This window comes from Vitis vinifera, chromosome 3 (assembly GCF_030704535.1).
Source record: "Vitis vinifera cultivar Pinot Noir 40024 chromosome 3, ASM3070453v1".
In the NCBI taxonomy this organism is placed as follows: domain Eukaryota; kingdom Viridiplantae; phylum Streptophyta; class Magnoliopsida; order Vitales; family Vitaceae; genus Vitis; species Vitis vinifera.
In genome coordinates this window covers 17,614,688-17,632,164 of record NC_081807.1, presented here as the reverse complement: position 1 = coordinate 17,632,164, position 17,477 = coordinate 17,614,688, and the positions used below count along the sequence as shown (strand labels likewise).

At 28.6% G+C, this 17,477-nt stretch overlaps 1 long non-coding RNA gene and 1 pseudogene across 1 annotated transcript; one reads left to right on the top strand and one right to left on the bottom strand.

Moving 5' to 3' along the window:
• The first annotated feature begins 1,635 nt into the window (after positions 1-1,635).
• On the top strand, positions 1,636-8,745 carry LOC104878284 (uncharacterized). Its single transcript, XR_785217.3, has 5 exons — positions 1,636-2,040; positions 2,190-2,264; positions 2,436-2,577; positions 3,113-3,175; positions 8,450-8,745. It is a non-coding gene; the product is annotated as an uncharacterized LOC104878284 (long non-coding RNA).
• Positions 8,746-11,618: 2,873 nt separating this feature from the next.
• LOC100253706 (2-oxoglutarate-dependent dioxygenase 19-like) lies at positions 11,619-16,074 on the bottom strand (annotated as a pseudogene).
• Positions 16,075-17,477: the final 1,403 nt, after the last annotated feature.

Below are 17,477 nucleotides of genomic sequence, written 5' to 3'. Positions count from 1 at the left end.
TAGCTTCAATGGATCAAATGTGGGGACAGTTTGTTTGAGTGCATCATACTCATTAATCATTTAAGGAAAGTGTTTACTTGTGCTTTAGTTTTCAAGTGGGAGATTATTGGATTATGAAGCTTAAATCAATTTTGTTGTGCTTCGCAAGGGATGTTGGGATTTGAGTTCCTCGTTGAGCTCATGGGAATTGAGTTAGTGCACTCCGCAAACGTAGGGATCACATTGATCACTAAACCACGTCAAAAATCTCTTGTTTTTCTTTATTTTCTACTTTTGTGTGTGTGTGGTTTGGTGAAAAGTAATCTTTCTCATTATAAATAATGCCCCTTTGATTATTGATTATTCAACCAATCTATCAAAACAATAAATTTTTATAATTCATTTATAAAAAAATATAGTATTCAAAAAATCAAAATTAAATTTAAAATCATTAAAAAAAATAAAATAAAATAAAAACTCCTTTAGTTGTGGGATTAATTTCTTGCAAAACAAATTTTAACATAGACGACACAAATTCTTATACATCTAGCACGCTTCACACCAACCATGCCTTGTCAAGGGATAAGCTCTTCACTCACTAGACTCTTACTACAATTATGATGGATAGGATTGATGTTATAAATATTATTTCATTACATTGATTTTACTAATGTATAATTAATACTGTAGCCTCTTAAATTTATAGTCCTTTTTCTAACTATTGAAAGAGAATTATTATAGTACAAAAAATTATTTATTAACATAAATGAATTACTATAACCAACTTCCTCCTTTAGAAACTCTTAACTATTGTACTCAAAGAAGGCAAACCAAAATGTTGTTCTTAATATACTTGTTGTCGATTACCATCTCTTTTTGTTTTTATTGCACATTAATGTGCCAAGTAATCATTGGACTTATTAAAAATTCAATTATTATTTTTCCATATTAGAATGCAATAAAAAAAAGATGATTGAAAAATCTTTTTCTTTTTAGAATTTTCTTAAACAAAATGGTAGTGATATAATTTTTCTATTATTTCACTAACGACGAAATAAAGTATTTATAAAGATACTAAATGGGTGTTTGGTAAACTGACTTAAAGTAACTTAATAACTTAATTTAATTCATTAAGTAAATTAAGTATGTTTGGTGATTTAAAGTCGAAAACAACTTTAAGTAATAAGTAAAAATAATTAACTTATTCTTAAGTCTACATCTTCATTTTACCTTTTTATTTCCATTTGTCCTAATTACCTCAATAATCTCTTTTGTTACTCCACAACTTCCATTGTTACTTGAACCCCTTTGCTTTAGTTATAATTAATTTATGAGGATAAATATGTCTTTGATAATTTCACTACTACAAAAATCGAAATTAATGATGCACTACTACAAAAATACTAAATAATGGCGTTTAATTTCTTAACACTTTTAAAAAACGTCAATGAATTAGATCAATAATGGCGCTTTCTAAACAATGACGCTTCTTGGATATTTACATTGGCGTTTGAAGAAATTTGATTAACATTGGCGTTTATGTATATAAAATAATGACACTTTTAATAAGATGGCACTTGAAAACGTGTCATTGTAAAATAAGAACAACCTTGGCGCTTGTTACGAGTGTCATTGTCTCCTCTGTATGCATAACTGGATTCCTTGGCACTTGTTCTAAGGGTCATTATCTCCCGGCCATTATATATATACTGGCCATAATTTCCCTCCACTAACATCTCATTTTCACGAACCCATCTCAAATCAATAAACCCCCATTTGTATAGGAAAGCTACCTACCGGCAATTTCATCGATGAACACATCGGCGACCACCAAAAGCCAACTAGTGACCACCAGCAACAAATTGGTGACGACCAACCATTACTCAAAAACTTTATTGGAAATATTTAGAAACCAATCAATGAAGCCCTAACCCATTAGAGACTCCCAAAAATCCACCACCACTACCTTCGCACCAAGATCATTATCATTCTCAACAAGGAGTGCCAGAAGCTTAACCTTCTCGCTGCCAATCACCTACACATGAATCCTCTTGAACATGGGTAACCATTTCCTCTTTTCATGTTGAGATATTGAGTTTTAATTTTGTTTTATTGTTGGATCTATTCTTGTACGGTGAATTTCGAATACTGCATTTCATTGTGTTATAGATCTGACTAGTTTAGGGGTATGTGTTTGGTAACGTTCACAGATTTGGTTTGGTGGCTGGGAGTACTAAGGAAAGGGATCGAGAGCACTTATGTCATCTCAAGCACCAATTGAATAGGTCAGCCATATAATTTCTTTACCTTGAAAAAATCTGACGCAAAACAGAGACTTATCAAGTTTGTTCTTTCATATATCTCTTTTGGACAAACCCCTCTTGTTGTTTCTCCTTTTGACCAGTATTTTTCACAAAGTTGATTCTTTCTCCCTGTATTTGTTTCTTTGGGAGAAGAGAAAAAGAGAAAAAGAGGGAAGAGGAAGGAAGGTGATGCTCTTCTGCATGTGAACAGTTGCAACTGCTAAGCTGGTGGACACAGTTTGAAGCAGTTAAAAGTAGGATAAAGTTGTTAGGTGCTGTTGTGCTTTAGTTTCAAGTGAGCTTTGAGTTCTCAGATTGCCTGTAAGATCACATAATTTGAATACTATGAGCTTTTTCTAGGGCACAAAATCTGGTTATGATCACACCCACGCCAATAACCCCTTACTCCTGCCTTTACTCTTTGCCATTCATGAACCTGTTGCTATCAAGAGTTTTAAAAAAGACAAGTCTCTGCATGCCTGCTTTCATGATTTTAAAAAGGATGAGCAAGCCCAGGATATGATTTTATCCACTAATAATACAAAAGCATAGTAAATATGACTAGTCTCATGTAAATTTGCAACTTGCTAATATTGCGCACCAATGTCACTTACATGAATATTTATCTAAGAAGATCCTCTGTTAAGAGAAATCACTGTGAGTCATCGACAAATGTCAGTGATTCCAACAAACATTACCATGATATTGTATAATAATTCTTAGCTGAGTTCTAAATCATATATCAATCTATGCCGTGAACCACATTTTTATGCCATCTAACTCATGGATCATTCTCATTCTCATTATTTTTATTTACTTATTTTTGGTAGATTAAGCTTGGGATCAAGCTCACAAGTTTCATAGCGGCAAGTCATGGCACCATTAAGTGACAGGTAAGAGCTCAACCTCAATAATTAAGTCAAGTTGTGCTTGATGTGGAGCTTTCTGTCCCTAACTCCAGATTCCATATGGGCCATGTCATGTTGGTTGCTGGTTTTTGCTATCTTTATTTGAGAGACTCACACATATCATTTTACCAAAACCGAAAACTTTAATTAAGAAAAAAAAAAAAACCAGAGTTTTTCATCTGCTATGCTTCAACTTGCACTATCATATAATTTAAATTCTGAACTGTTCTTAGTTCAAAGTTCAAACAAGGTGTCTGATGAAAGTGAAGATGTTGATTAGGGCCATGCCTCATTTTGTAGTTACAGATAATACAGCTTGACCCTTTAGAGGCATATCTCCTATCTCTTTTCCCAGGATTAAGCTTTTGAATGTGGTTTCTGGGAGAGATTCTATATTTTTTCATGAATGCCCTCAATCTGAAACTTATAGTAGCATAAAAATCTGACGCAAATATTATTCAAGTTAAATGCATTTGTAGCTAGTACACTTAAAGTAGTGTTGAGAAATCTAAAACTTTTTTATTCTAGTCAAATGCATCTGTAACTAGTATTGAAGTAGTGTTGAGAAATCTGAAACTTATTTATTCTAAGAACAGAGGATTAAATCATAGATTGTTTTCTTTTTAGCTAAAAGCTCACTTTTTCGTCTTTTTTTTTTGTCTAAATAAGAGTTTTCCTTTTCTTTTTTGCATCTTGAGATGCATTTTTTGATAAATGATGCATTTTTGGTAGGTGTGGAAATTTGAAGATCAATGCATCTGTGGAACACGAAAGTAAGTCCTTAGGTACAACTTTTCTTTTAATTTGATGGTATTGTTCTATCATTTACTAATCATATCTTAAGATATTAGAAGAAATACATTTTTATTAAAGGCCTCTGGAGCATACATCTTTAGGCCAAATGGTACAAACCCCATTAACTCTGAAGAACAAGAATGCATGATCCTCTTAGAGCCTTAACTCATCCCTGACTTATAATTAATGGGAAATGGAAAAAAAGTTATTACCATATACTGCAAGTTGCTTTTACAGTTCTTCTTGGACCATTGTTGGATGAAGTACAATAGATAATCAATTCATGGATATATCACATGATTTACCTTAGCTGTCATCATTTTAAATCTTCCATTGTTCGCTTCATCACTAACCTACCATTGATTGCATATTTGAGAAGATCACTAGAGTGTACAAGGGAAAAGAGCATGCTGAAGATGATTTTATAGTAAGCTCATCATTTCTATTTTTGTTCCACTGTGAGCTTAATTAGAGTTGTATTTCTCAATGACACATTGAATTTTCATATTGGACCAATATTGATGATAGGCAAGCCAATGATTTAGAAATCATACCTTTGTTAAAAGAATCTATAACTATAATCTCTCTTGAAAAATTATACTAATGAATTTACTTATTTCTTTACAAATATAATTGCATGGATTGGAAATTCCCATCCTTTTGTGTTTTGGGTATTACGTTTTTTTTTTCCTTTATTCCTTTTTAGAAACAAGTTTTGCTATTTTTAAAAAAGAAAATTCTGGAACTACATTTTTTTATTTTTTTATTTGTGGGTGTTATAGTGGTGTTTGGTCAGAGGGAAAATTGAGAGTTGGTTTCAAGCAACAAAGTTTAACTATGTTCTTTATAATAGGTCATAGTGTTCAATAGTGAATATACTAAACAAAGTTTGACTATGTTCTTTTATATATAGAGTGAGGTGAAACCTATCTAGACCAACTTTAAAAGATAAGACTTCCCTAGTTGTGTACAAAGGGCTAAGATGCATTTACCCTAGTTGTGACTAAGGTACTGGAAGAGTAGTTATCTTGAGAAATAATGATGAATGTGAGTGAAAAAAAAAAAAGCAAAGAAAGCAAAGTTGCTAATGAAGAATGTGACTCCAAAATAATATCTGGATGAGGAAATCACTCCATCTTACCTTCCAGCAACAAACAAAACTCATGTTATTAGTGATACATAGTATTTAGAGAAATAAGACTCTAGTTCTCGTCGCTACCAACAAAGAATTATTGCGTCCAATCATGCTATTGATGATAAGTAGCATTAGAAAATAGCTTTTTTTCCTCTTTCTTTGTTCTTTTTTTTTTTAATTCTAATTCACATAAAGATGAATTGTTGCTTGTAGTGTTAAATCAACTTTCTAATTAATAGAATATATTTATACTAATAATTAATTATCTTTTACATATTGTTTAAACAATTATACTATTTTTTCTAATCACAACTGCACCAAAAAGGAAGGCAATTGAGCTAAATAAAAGCAAAATTATAACATTTATGTTATTAGTTAAGTCAATAATATTTTTTTCATCTCTCAGGTTTTTACAATAATTTCTAACCCATCTTTATTGTAAATTTATTAGGATTACAATATTAAACTTTTATCTATATATATGACAAACTTTTATGCTTAGATTTGGTTCATAGAAAATTTGAGGATAAGAATAAAGAGAAAGAAAACATGAAGTTGAAAATAGAGAAGAACAGAAAGATATAAATAAAAAATTATATTAAATTCTATTTTTTTTCTTACTCCAAAAATGTATACATTCTCAAAAAAAAAATTATTATATTATATTTTTTTTATCTTTGTGACCAATTAAATTAAATTTGTATTATTTATTATATTTTCCTTACTATTCATATAAAATCTCACAACAACTATTTATTTATTTATTTATTTACAACCAAGTAATTACCTAACTACGAATCGTACTTTTCATCACTTTTCCAACCAAGAGAGATTCCAACACAAATTTTATCGAACAATGTTGATTTATAATCATATGGCATTTGGAAAAAACATAAGACGAATACTTAATTATTTAATTTTAAGTTTGATTATGTTAAATGATTGATTAAAGTTATTTTTAAATGATAATATTATTTTTTTAACCAAATATACTTAATATATTCAATAACTTAACTAAATCATTAAAATCATAGTAAATTATTAAACTAATTTACAATCAATTTAAATTTATGGAAATACATTTTTTATATTTATTTAATAGGATTGTGAAGGTGATAGCAACACCTATTATTTGGAATGTAGTGGTCCTTATTTGTTAGTTCAATTGATTCTCAGAATTCTTGCATGTTGTTTTTGTTTTTAATTACTTCAAGAAACATACTCTCAATCCCCTAGAATTTCAATTTAATATCTTCTTTATAATGTCCTACTATTGATTTATTAGTTTTGATTTTAGTTTTTTTTTTTCTATTTGTGTTCAAATTTCAGAAACCTATTTTCAGAAATTATTTTGGAGTCTCAAAAAATTTTATGGAAACACATTTTTTTATGTTTATTTCCTCTCATAAAAAATACTTGTGCAAGGCAATGTCATGCTTCCTAGTAAAAACCTGAACATCCAGAAAGTTGTCCAAACTTTGGTAATTTTATTTGAAGTTAAGGTTTATCTTCCATTTTTATAACCCTAACTTTATTTATTTATATGCATATATGCATGTCTGTCCTTCGGAATGGCATGGTGGATAATGATGTAACAATTGATCCTTCCATTATTATAATTAGTCTTATTGATAAACAATTCAAAAAAGCCTAATAGAAATAAATCACTAGTCCAACAAGTAATAAAATTATGACATAGTTGAAACAACAAGCTAAAGAGCTAAGAATTGAAACTAATTAGTAGAAAGCTAATATTGATAAAAATAGAAATCTTAATTTTACTCATGTAGATAGGAATCCTAATTTGAATGAAAGTAGGAATCATTCTTATATTCTATGCCTTGAATAATCTTGTAAAGAGTGGTTTTGATTGCCATCAACAATTTGGTCATGAGGTGGATAATTTTGTGAACCCACTATATGTTAACTCAAATGCATTATCTTAAGCAAATTCTAATATGGGCATTCGCAAACAAAAAATTCTATTGGTAGGTAATTGTACCATAAATCTTGTAATTACTTTCTCTAACCTCTTGCTCATACCCTTGATGAAGGCTAGATATTTTATTATATTGCCCCTCCCCCCTCCCCAATGAAGGTCAACATTCACCACAACTAACTTAGTTTGTGGTGAGTTCAAACCAATCCATTGTTAGCCAGCCACTACCACCTTCATGTACCTTACCTAATTATAATTAGTTTTATTTGTTTGTAGCTAGGCTTAAATAAACTACATATTGGTTATAATAATATATCAACATGATGGATTTGGGGTGAAAATAGATTCTCAAATTCAAATTCTTAAACCAAATAAGAGAATTAGTGGGATGAAAATATAACACAACATTCTTAAGACCCTATTAGGTGGACCGGAACATGATGGAAAGGATAAAATATAAAAATCATTTAAAGATGAGGGGACTAAATGTATTCATGTTAAGATTGTTAACGCAATCTTCAAAGTCTTGCTCTTCAACACCATCCTATAGAATATGCATATGTATATTAAAAAAATGCAACCATTTTTCATTTTTGTTCTTTTCCTTTTAGAAATAAGAAGTATTATTAATATTAATAATTGGTCTTTATACATTAAAATATATAGCCTGATTCTACATATATGTGTCTCTTCTTCCATTTTTCCATTTGATCAATAAAGAAAGATGAGTGATGATTGAATGGGAAATTTTACTTCTATAAGAAAGCAACCTATAAAAAAATTAATGAAAGAAATTTTCTATCTAGGTTTGAAAATTTCTAAGAAAATATAACATGAAAATAATTAATGGTAAGGAAAATTTACATCTCTTTTCTTTATTTTCCCCATTATTTATAGCTTTTAAAGTTTTAGAGAAGGAACTCCCCTAGTCTTGTATTCCTTTGGTATTTTCTTTGTATATTTCAATTTTTTATGTTCACTACTTTGCTTGTAGAACATTTATTTTGGGTTAGTCGTTTATATCATGTTTCATTTATCCTCTTATTGTTTTGGGGTACCATGAATCATTATTTTTAACTTTTTGATGTTATATCATATTTAGAAATATATTACTTTTGAATATATTTTTTTTTTTATACTAATGAAACACTATTTTATTACAAAGTTTCTTTGTTCAATCAGTGAAAGACATTTTATCTTTAAGTGATAAGTTCTAACTATTTTTCTCTAACTCATGTTTATTTTTCTCAAAATTTTCTACATTTCATTTTATATTTGTTTAATGTTTTTCTCCTTCAGATTTTTGTGAAAGTTACATATAGTTTCAATTGCATTTATTGGTTGTTACATGTACAATTTAGAGGTTTTTTTTTCCTGTATTTGTTTACAGGTTGCGAAGAAAATTGATTTGCCAAAAGAAGAGAAATCATTATGTTAAAGGAGGTGATGTCGAAAACTATGAAGATTACATCAATAAAGTCATTTGGAGGCTGAACTATATTTTTTATATAATATAGATGTTAATAGTTGCACTAAATATTTGTTCTTTTGTTGAAAGAATTAGATATTGTTCTTGAAATATTTTGATTTAATTAACAGATTTGTATATAATTATTGTATATAAATAGTTACATTGATGGTTTGAACTAAGTTATTGTATATTAATATTTCAAGATATTTTCATTAGTAAAATTCAATTTAATTTTGGGGGGTTTGTTTTTTCTTTTTATTTAATTATATATGAAATCATTATTTTAACAACAGAATACAAATATTATTTTTAATAAGAAATGTTCAAAAATGGTGTTTCTATTAAGTGTCATTGTTAACATAAATCAAAGATGACACTTTTGAAAGTGTCATTGATAAAATATATTAACGATGACACTCTTATAAAGTGTCAAGATAATCAATTTTATAAAAAATATTTCTCTAGAAAATGTTCAAAGATGACTGGTTTTACAAGGGTCATTGTTAATGTTATTCAAAGATGACACTTTTTTAAATGTCATTAAAGGTATTCATCAAAGATGGCGCTTCCTAAAAGCGTCATTGTTGGTTAAAACATACAATGACAGGCCAGAAGACAACGCTTTAGAGAAGCGTCATCTTCTACATTTCTTGACACGTAAAAAGCGTCATTGTATCTCATTTTTCTTGTAGTGATGCTTGATTCCTTGACACTTTTAAAAAACATCATTATTTAGATTATAATATGAGATTCAATGTCGCTTATTGGAAGCATCACTGTTTACTATAGTATTTTTCAATCCATGGCGCTTATTAGAAGCATCATCGTTTGATAAGGCTTATTTAAATATTATTCGCTACATAATGGCGCTTATTCAAAGCGTGATAACATTAATCCCATAACTTTGGCACTTTAGACAAGTATCATTGAATTATAGGTATAAATATACCTCCCTACAATATTTCCCCTTCCACAATCTCTCATCCACCAAACATTCCTATGCCATTTCAAACCCCCCAAATGCTCATACCAAATAAACTTGTGTACAAAACCGAATAGGATCTCTCATCCATCAAATAAATTCTTCTGAATACTTTCCCAAAATTTCCTTTGTCACCATTATCATTTCCATCATAGAGAGAAAACTTTAGTCTTGATATCGATTATGAAACCCTAGATTCTCTTGATGTTTTTCTGACTTCGTCCTTCTGGTGGAAGAAGTTATGGCTATTCATGGATGAGTACTACATTTCTTAACCCTGGAAACCTAGAAGGGGATCTTGAGGCTGGAGTCAATGTAGGATATTCATTGTTATGGGTATTGATGTGGGTAATGGCTATGGGGTTCTTGATCCAGTTATTATTAGCAAGGGTTGGGGTGGGCATGGGCTATTATCTTGCTCAGATTTGTAATGAAAGAGTATCACATGGGTCGTTTTTGTCATGGGTTTTTGCCCAAATTAGGGCTAATATCTAGGAGCTAATTCTTAGTCATGGGTTTTTTGCCGCTTTGGGCTGGAGTTGTAATTTCTGCATTCAATTGGTAAGACTTTTGATTTTTTAAATTGTCTTTTTCTTTGTTCTTGTGTTTTTGCACAAGAAATTGAGATGAAGTCCGCCTTTGCTGATGACTTCTAATATGTCTTTTTAATTTGTTTAGCTTGCTTTTGTTATTTTGTTTGGCCCTCCACCTCATATCATTATCATATTCCATTGCCAAAGTGGTTGAATACTCCAAATTCTCTATGGATCATTCACTTTTCACCCCCTTCTAAATACTCTATTTTTCACTTCTTTATTCTCTGTAGAAAAAAAAAAAAGGTGAATACTAATGTTACCTTTCAAAAAAATTAGAATAAATTTAAAAGTAACAGAAAAAACCACAAACCAGTGATAATAAAAAAAGGTTGAAGATTATACTAGAGGAAGCAACCTTAGAACTAAAACAACCCATATTTCTCTCTTGAGTTGAGAAGGGTTATGTGACTCAACATGTTATAAGAAAATTTCCAAGGTGCGTGAATGGAAAGAGAATTTTTCTTTAATTTTTTTTTTTTTTTTTTTTTTGCCACAGGAGAATTGTTTTTGGCATTTCAATTTTTATTAAAATAAGAAAGTGGTTTGCATAACTTGGAAAGTTAAAATTATTCAATATTGATAAAAAATAGTTACTAAGTTTACGCACAAAGACTACAAATATTTTATGAGAAAATTTTATCTTTATATATATATAACCATTAAACAAACTATTTAATAATTTTATCTTAATATATATATAAAAACTATTCAATACAAGCTTTGGTGTACCTAACCATTAAACAAATTTATGAATTGAAAGTAGAAATAATTTTTTTAAATTTAAAAAAAAGTAGAAACTATACCTTAAATAAATAACATTATGTTCTATTTATACAAATATATATATATATATATATATATATATATATATATATATATGGAAAAAAAACCTTTTAATTGAGGCTCCTTAACTATTGGACAATGATATTTTACTTTCATAAATTTACAAATTATAAAATTTTATTAAAAAAACAAAGGAAACTAATAAGGGAACTTAGATAATGATATATGTTTTGGTGTTTTTTTATATTTGTTTTGTAGGCTATCAATGAGAATGGATCATATGTAATGGGGTTTCAGTGAGCAAAAGAGATGAGATGCAATAAGGAGAATCTAAGTTTTGCTATGATGAAGAAAAGACACTGGTTAATATTTTCAACCCTGTCAAGTCTTTTCGTATTTATTGATGTTTATATCATGACCTATTTATTGTGATATTTTATTTTCTTGTCCCTTACCCATTTTCCCATTTATTATATATTTCTATATTACATATATGAACATATTTAAGAAGTGATTTTTTTGTGTCTTATTAAACAAACTTAATATTTAAAGTAAGAATTAAATAATAAGTTTTAAGTCAACAACATAAGTATAATTTAACTTAAAGTCAACTTAAGTCATTAAGTAATAAGTGTCAAACTTTACCAAACACCCCCTAACTGATTAAATTTTCAAGTTTGCTAGAAAATTAGTGCTTTAACCATGAACTCTATCAAGCCTATGGTAATAAAATAGAAGATAGAAATTATTTCATTAATTATTCTCTCAAATCACACAAAAACATCCACCATAACATTAATAAATAAAAGCATAAATGTTCCTTAGCAATTCCTAGCATTTACATATTATCCATGTTCTAAGAACATTTTAAATTTTTTGAGTATTGATATTACCAATATTCTCAAATGCAAGGCATGGGGATGAAGTTCACATTGTTCTGATTCGGACTCGATCCAAGCAGGTTTTCCCATCAAGTTTGTTTCCTTGTTGAAGTTCCAAGTATTCTTTATATGCCATTCCAACATATTTCAATGGATGACTTAGCTCTGGTACTGGTTCAACGACTGTGTCTAGCGATGGTCCATTTGAAAGAGCCAATGATATCCTAGTGGTTTTGTTGTTCACCACCGCTCGATGCAAAACACTCTTGTACTTACCATTGCTCAAAACCTTGCATAAAAATAATGGATTTATTGAAATAAAAATTAAGAAAAATGATGCTCACTCCAATTCTTAAATAGAAAACAAAAAAATATTTAAAACTTGTGTTAAAAGAAATTAGTTAAGATGCAAGAACAAGGGTTTTTGAAATAAATATATATCTATACAATGTTTTTAGAACCGGACCAATTATTACACCGGAAACATTATCGATTCACAATTCAATAGTCGGACCAACCGTTAAACTATGGTCAAATCGATGATGTCATAAATATATAATTTATATATATTATTAAAATTAAATTAATTATAAAATTTTAAATATATATTAAAAGAAATAATATTTATTTTTCATCTTTGATGTAATCAACTTAAATCATAGATAAATATAAATGTATGAATATTTTGAATTGTATTAAATAGAATATATATAGTATTTAAATGTGAAATAGAAGAAATTTCCTTATATATTAAAAGAAAAAAAGATATATATCCTATTATTTCATATATTTTTTTTAAATATGACATTATCTTACTTATTTTTTGTAATTTGCAACTTTTAAGAAATAAGCAGGCACATTAGTCACAACCTCATCTTTTGTGCTCAAGGTCCACGATTCAATTTGCGAAAAAAGTTTCATAAGTTATCCTACCCAATTATCTTATAGAATATTGCATCTCGCAAAACAAAATTGGCCTAAAAGAGATATTTACCATCTTATTTTCTCTTTCCTCATTAATTTTAATGGTATTAAAATATTTTATTTTTATATCTCACATATAATATTATTATTTAAATATAATTGTAAGGTAATTTATGTGTAATAAGACTATATTTGATTGGTTATATAATTGAATGAGACATTTATATCATAAAATATTATATCCCACTATATAAGATATCTATATTTCGGATATCATTTCTAGTGGAGTATAATATCTTTAAATATTAATATAAACTTAAACATTATAAACAATTGAGTATAGGAGATATTGATTTATAAAAAGAATAAATAATGGAGCTAAAAGCATCTTACATTTTAATGTTTAATATTTCTTTAAAATAAAAATTATATTACATAATATTTGCTATTAGAAAAGTAGGAAATCTCCCAAATAATTAATATTATTTGATTGTTTTATAATTTATAGTTTAATAAGTATTTTATTTTTTAATAACATTCATAATTAAAATATTTATAATTTATAAATAAAAAAATATATCTATATATATATATATATATATATTATTTTATAATATATTTTTTGTACATATTTTTATTTCTTTTTTAAAACTACAAATTTAATTTTTCAATTAAAATTTACTCTTTTGACAAAATGTATAATATATAAAATAGAAAAAATTGAAGAAAATGTATAAGAAAAACACATTTATAATAGATGGTTATTTATTACTCGTATTTCAACTTAAGATTATCATATTTCATGAGGTGATAAAAAAATAAAAAATAAATAAAATTGGATAATATATCCTATCATTTATAATATCAATAAGTCATATCCTATATTATATCCTGTAAACTAAATATAGCCTTAAGTAAAAAAATGGAAGAGTAAAGCTAGCTACCCTCTTGCACTTTTTTATTTTTTATTTTTCTCTTTCTTCAATAACATAATCATTGATTTTAAAAATAAAACACCAAAGAATATGTTATTTTTTGTCAAAAAAACCAAATAGGAGAACCAATCTCTAAATAGAACAACAGAATAAGCAAGGTAGGAAGGTACCTCAAGATGGTCGCCTGTGTTAACCAAAATGGAGTTGGGGATTGGATTCACATCGAACCATTGTCCTTTGTGCTGCACCTGAAGCCCACCAATCCCATTCTGTATGAGGATGGTCAAGAAGCTGTGGTCTGAATGAGGCGGCATTCCCATTGCATACTCTGGCTGAGGACAGGGTGGATAGTGACAGTGAGGATTTGTAAACCCGAATCCATATTCATGGTCTTGTCTATATACCACTCTTCCAATCCCAAGCTCTTCGATATCCCTTTAAGTAATTCTCCAGCCACTTTTCTCATTCTTTGTGTATATTCTAGACAAACCTCACTGCAGTGGCAGCAACAAGAAGCAAAACAAAACTTTTTAGCTATTCTGCTATCTCATGTGATTGGAACTTATGAAAAATTAAAGTAAGTAGCTACTATGTAATTCTAGATGGACCCAAATTCATGAAATAAGCAAGTATTAACATTCGGTTTTATTAATGAATAGCATGAATCACTTAGTGAGTCCTAGCAACCGATCTTCTCTCATCACTCAATGCACAAAAATTGAAAATATTCTTACTAAACAGTAAGAATACGTTTGATTATGGGAAAGTGGTAATGATTTTATCGTGTTTTATTATGAAAAATAATAATAAAAAATAAAAAAATAAGTAAAATTAGTTAAAAACTTATTAACTTTCAAATTATTTAATTTTTAAATCTATTTTTAAAATAATATATAAAAATAAATTTATTAGTTTTAAATTTATTTTTTATTCAATTCTTTCTACGTTTCCTTCCATTTTTCCTCAAATTTTTTAAAACCAAAGACTAAGGGTACATAGTTTTGGCAAATTTATACACCTTCTACTTCCTACCATCAGAAAATAGACAACATGCTTTATTTTATGGAGATCTAATGGAAAAGTAAAAAACTAACGTTCAGAGATTGGCCTCTCAAGAAATTTGTGTCAACTGCTAACCAATATGAACTATTTCTTGAACAACATGCATGTTTAGGTGGATGTTATTTCAAGAAATTTCACTTTAAAATTGTTAATTCAAAGTCGATTTTACTTAAAAATCTGAATCAGTGTTTAAATTAGAGTGCAAAAAAGAATACTTTCTTTTATAATTTTATGGAGTCAGTAATTAGAGGTAAAGTGTTACTCTTTAATAAGTTTGAGAGGGTAAAGTGTTGGATTTGGATAAAATGTGGGCAAAGTATATTTAACCATTTTAATAATGTATTGCCCATGATAATCCCGCCACTTGTTGGCCATGTCTCCATCCAAAGACTGGGACTCTCCACCCACCGTTCATGATATTGATATCATCGGTTCCATTTTGTACTCTTTTTTTAATTAAAAAAATCAATTTAATGTAGATGATATGACATTTTCTCTAATCTATAAGAATAAAATAATATTATGTACTGATAATTGTGATTAGAGTGGGAGAAAGTGGTGGTACCTGAAGCCCGCTGGTTTGCTGGGAGAGTGGAACTGTGGATGCACGAAGACCTTCAGAAAATCCCTCCAGAACAAAATCTGGTCCACCCTAGCATTGAAGCTTGTGCCGCACCTGATCGGAGACAAAACGTGGGTCCCCTGAAACTCACGCTTCTCCTCCTCCGTCAGATCAAAGAACCCTCTACACGCCTCAATCATCCCCGTCATCAGACTCTCCGGCACACCGTGATTGATCAACTAGCAACACATCAACATCAATACACATACATGATGCATCTACTATCACACACAAAACATTAAAATTCAATTGAATTCCATGTGGCGATTACCATGAAGAAGCCCCATTCCAGACAGGCTTGGTCAAGGTCCTGGATGGCTCTGGAGCGTTGATCAGGATCACCAGAAGTGAGTAAGGAGAAGTCGATGATGGGGATGGAGTGCTGTGGCTCAAAAGCGAGGAGTTGATTGGGATCAGTGGTGAAGGTGTAGGTGGAAGGGATGGAGGTGAGAGCAGAAGATTCGGATAGGGATTTGACGCATGTAAAGTTAGGAGGTTGGAGAAGGTTTGGAGTGGCGGTGGCCATGGCGATTGGCGACTGAGGGAGATAAACAGAGAGATTGTAGAGATAAAAAGGGGTTGATATGTGGGAGGAAAGGACACGTCGTCACAACGCTACAGTATTTGTACACGTGGATTTAATTGTTTGCATGAGGTAGCGTCTCTATCTTTTCTTTTTTTTCTTTTCAATTTTAATGTTTTTTATTTCTTTGTTATTTTGCTGTTTTGGGAATACTTTGAAAATATATTCAAATTCGACATAATTAAATTTCATATTCCAGGGCCTTTTTTAAAATCACTCCACTAAAAATGTATAAGATTTGATTAGTTCAAGAAAACATATTTAAAATAAATATTTATTTCATAATATTATCATTCATAAAAGATTTATTTACTAAAAATATATTCATATAAATTTTTTTACTAAAAAATTTATTTGTAATGAAGATTAGATAAAAATATTAGTTTATAATTACCACTAACGACTTTGTTAAAGAAGAAAAAAAGCAAAAAAAAAATAATGTGTTAATTAAAAAAACAAATTTTAAAAAATATATATCATAACTAATACACATAAAAATGGTTTCTTAAAATCAATTATTTATATAAAAAATTATTTACCATAATGAATAGATAAAAAAAAAAATTTTACTAAATTAATAAAATAAATTAGTGAAATAAAATTTTGTCTTAAGGAAAATAAATTTTAAAAATATTTATTTCATGTGCATGATCATATAGCTAGAATTTGAAAATTAAAATTTATTTATGTTATATTTTATTTAATATAACAAGGAAATGAATAAGTTAGAAATATAAGTTGTAGAAACTACGAATAAATATTATGTTCATAAAATCAATATAATTCATTTTCCTGCAATTATATACTTCGCTTCCAAAATTATTAATTTCACTTCATAGATATGTCATTTCAATTGCAAGGGTGGACTAAGAACATTGTTTCTAATATAACAAGTTGTTCAATCAAAAGAATTTTCAATATGAAAGGCTACAACCATATGGTGGATTTAAGTGTCCTCTAATGGATGGTAAATGTATTTTGTGATCAAGAAAGAAAATGGTGTGAATTGAAATGAAGATGTCCATAAGTGAAATGTTAAAAAATCATAGATGAATTGATTTACCAAATAAAATAACTGTTAGATTTGAAATTCACTAGAGATTATTATCTATGGTGAAAATATCATCAGGATATACTTTATCAAATTAAGTTAAAGACCATAAAATCTCGTCTAAACTTATATATGATTTAGTTTTAAATTTAGATCAATTTTATTGTCAAATTATCAATCTCAATTGCATTGATCAATCATCTAAACTTAATTCAGGTCATTTTCAATTACCTTGTAATAGATCCTATAGCACAACTACACAACCTCACAAAATTTAACATTTTGCATTTGATGAATTGACAAAGATTATACTATATTCCTTACTTAAAACAACTAAAAGATAAAATTATCTCAAAATTATCAATCAATCAATCAATTTAAATAAAATTACCTTCTCTTTGGCTTCTAGTACTTATTCTAACATAGATTTTTAAATTTAGATCCTTCTTCCTTTGACCAAAGTGAGATCAAGTCATGTTTTGAGATTTTAATTTTCAAGACATGTTTGGCTCTTAAGAAAATAAAAGA